Source organism: Echinops telfairi, unplaced genomic scaffold (assembly GCF_000313985.2).
Source record: "Echinops telfairi isolate 266 unplaced genomic scaffold, ASM31398v2 ScPeMD7_7412;HRSCAF=8450, whole genome shotgun sequence".
Classification (NCBI taxonomy): Eukaryota; Metazoa; Chordata; class Mammalia; order Afrosoricida; family Tenrecidae; genus Echinops; species Echinops telfairi.
Window position 1 is genome coordinate 3,808,466 of NW_022111312.1, and position 3,409 is coordinate 3,811,874.

Below are 3,409 nucleotides of genomic sequence, written 5' to 3' on the forward strand. Positions count from 1 at the left end.
GGCTGGACTTTCTACTCCCGTAAACACTGACAGTTTCCAAAACCCACAGGGGGTCATTAGGAATCAGCGCTGACTCCACAGCGGCGAGTCTGGTGTTTTTGTTTTTAACTCTTTGTGAGAGTAGAAAGCCCCGTCTTTCTCCCTTGGACCATACCTTTCGCAAAACAAACCAAAAGCGCACACTCACCGCCATCGAGTTGATCCTGACTCACGAGGACCCTACAGGACAAGGCAGAACTGCCCCCCTGTGAGTTTCTGAGGCTACGGGAACAGAAAGCCCCGTCTTTCTCCCGAGGAGTAGCTGGTGGATTTGAACTGCTGACCTTGTAACCACTGTCCAATGACAACGGATGAATGGCCCAAGCTGTTCATTTGGATAATTGACGTTTGCGCACTTAGGATGAATGTATCATAGCAGATGGAGAGGTGCTTCCACCAAAGCATGGGACAGATAATGGCTTGGCTGATCCAGGTAACATAGTGGGCCATGCCTTGGGCTGATGCTACCTGGAAGGGCAGCAGTTCAAACCCACCAGCCACTCCAAGAGAGAAAGAGGAGGCTTTCTACTCCCACCAAGAATTACAGTCTCAGAAACCCAGAGGGGCCGTTCTACCCTGTCCTATGGGGTCGCTGAGAGTCAGGATACACTAAATGAATGACCCTTGGCCTTGTCTCACGCCAAGCCGACCCCAGCAGTGGGCCAGGGAGAACAGCTTGGCTTTGGAGACAAGCCTTGGAGGTGCCCTGGTGGCATAATGGTCCTAAGTTGGGCTGCGAACTGCAAGGTCAGCACTTCAAAACCACCAGCTTCTCCTCGGGAGAAAGACGGGGCTTTCTTCTGGTAGAGCTACCATCACGGAAACCCCCCAGGGGCAGTTCTATCGTGTCCTGGAGGGTCACTGTGAGTCAGGACCGACTCCAGGGCAAGGAGGGTGGTTGTATGGTCTGTTACAAAAGGTAAGGTCCAAGGTGGGGGCTGAAGGCTGCCTCCATCACTTACTGGCTGGTGGCCAAGTAGACCCCAGTTTTCTCCTCTGACTAATGGGACCAGGTGACGCATGTGGGTGGGTAATGCCTGGGATGGGTTACTCTCCTCCCCTCCCCTCTCTGTCTTAAGCCTTGGAGTCAGGACTGGCCCTTTAACACGGGGGAGGGGCCAGGTCCTTGCCAGGTCCAGGAAACTGGGCAGAACTGGTTCCCAGGCTGGTGGGCAGTGAGGCTGGGGGACTGAAGCCAGGGAGGTAAGGGGCTCTAGGATTTGGCATGTTTGGGGAGGGGGTGGGCAGTCGGCTGGCTGCCAGCAGCTCAGGACAAGGTCCAGGCCAGTGGGCGGGACGTGTGAGGGGGTGATCATGGCCTGCTGCCCACTGGGAACCTCGGCACAACTCGGGGTGTCCCACGCCAGGCCTGCTTGGGAGAAGGCAGCGGGCCCTGAAGGCCTTGGGGGTGGGAGAGTAGGTCTTAATGGCCAGAGGGACAGGAGCTGGGCACTGTGCCCGCCGAGGGCCAGCCAGGATTTCCCAGCCCTGGCGCCAGGGGTGTGGCCTTAGGGTGTCACCGAGATGGCCTATGGGGAAGGCTCTGGGGACTGCAGAGGAGTGGGGGTGCGTGAGATTGGTGGCCAGGGTGGGGGTGGGGGTGTCGTCCGTGGCCGGCCATCTGATATGGACTCGTGCGAGTGAGTGCAGATTGGAGCTGCTCCAAGGGGTGCAGGTGGAGGGTGGTCAAGGCTGTGACCTTGACTAGGAGCCGATGGCCAGGCCTGTCTTCCGAGGCCCGAGAAGGTGGGTTTGAAGGGCCAGCTTGTCAGAGCTGCACGCCTTTCGTCCGAATTGTTTGCACCCCACCCTGACTCTGAGAGGGCAGACCCTTCTCCCCTGCCCTCTTTTAGGGGCGAGGCCGGCCAGGCCAGCAAAGCCCGAGCCTCCTGCCCTGCTGCTTCCCAGGCCTGCGCCCTGCTGGGGTCCGGGTGTGACAAGACTCTGGGCACTGTGGGAATTGCTCGTTTAACTGATGCCTGCTATCCCTTGGGTTATGAGTGGGGCTGCTAACTTCAAGGTCGGCAGTTCAAAACCGCCAGCCGCTCTTCGGGAGCAAGACAGCGCTTTCTACTCCAGTAAACAGTGACCATCTCCGGCAGGTCCACCCCGACCTAGAGGGTCACTGTGAGTCGGATGGACTTGGTGGCAGCAAGCTACCCTTTTGCAGAATGTCGGTCCTACTTCTGGGGACTCCTGGGGATTGGGCTAAGAGCATTTGGCTCCTAAAGACAACTGGAAATTAATGATTAAATGTAATTAATGATTAACCGCCCACACCTCGGGTAATAGGCTAACAGCCACAAGGGAAAGGCGGCCCCAGCGGTGAGGCCGCCTGGGCTGTCCGCCGTGTCCTTTCAGGCTGTGTGGCCTTGGACAAGTTACTTGATGTCTCTGGGCCTCCGTGTCCTGGTCTGCAAGTGGAGGTCACCTACCGTTTCTCATAAGATTGTCGCAGGGATGAAATGAAAGCTCACAGACGGTCCTTGGAGCAGTGTCCTGCTTGCGATTCAGGCCGGCCCTGCTGTCATGGTGGCCGTCAATACCGTGACTTTGCCATGATGAGGAAGAGATGTGCCCGTGGAGCACGCTCTGTGCCAGGCACAGACTCAGCGATCATTGTCTCCCTTAATCCTCCCAGCCACCCACGGTGCACAAACCCTTCTTCCGGCTTGTTGTACAGGCTGTGCCTCCTCAGGCCTCTGCCGGCCTCCCTCTCCCTCCCCAAGGCCATCTTAGATAAAATATGCTGATTTCTCTCTCTAGGCAGTTTTCACCATTTCTGACGACTTTGTTCATCAGGGTGGTTATTTGTGAAGTGCTTATCTCCCCCAGCAGACGACAAATCTGTTCCCAAAGGAGAGGCCCCTCTGGCTTACTGAGGCAGCCCTGGGGCCTGGGCAGGTCGAGTGGAAGGCATGCAGGCCAGCTCTGTCCTCCGCCCAGATGTTAACAACAACATCTCCACTCCAAATAACTCGGCTGAGGGCTACTGTCATTGCTAGGGGCTTCCGAGTCAAAGCCACCCCACGTACCACCGAGCAAAACGCTGCCCGGTCCTGCGCCAGCCTCACAATTGTCCCAATGTCTGAGCCCCTAGATACAGCCACAGTGCCCATCCTCTCGTGGAGGGCCTTCTTCTTTGTCCTTGCCCCTGTCCTTCTCCAGGGACTGGTCTCTCCTGACATGTCCCACGTAGGTGAGACGGAGTCGCACTGTCCTGGCTTCCAAGGAGGCATCTGGCCATCCTGACCCTCTGGCCATTTGTGATCCTTTCAACAGTCTTCCCCTGCCCCACCATCCAAACCCGTGGGTTTTCCTTTGATCTCCCTTATCGACGGTCCAACATTCACACACATAGGAAGGAGCT

General features: G+C 57.2%; 1 protein-coding gene across 1 annotated transcript in view; it reads left to right on the top strand.

The window, feature by feature from the left end:
- Nucleotides 1-1,189: 1,189 nt before the first annotated feature.
- Nucleotides 1,190-3,409, top strand: part of SDSL (serine dehydratase like) — a 13,000-nt gene continuing 10,780 nt past the window's right edge. The window contains exon 1 of the mRNA XM_045296703.1: nucleotides 1,190-1,242. The gene's annotated coding sequence lies outside the window, so the exon portion shown is untranslated. The remainder of the gene's footprint in view (nucleotides 1,243-3,409) is intronic.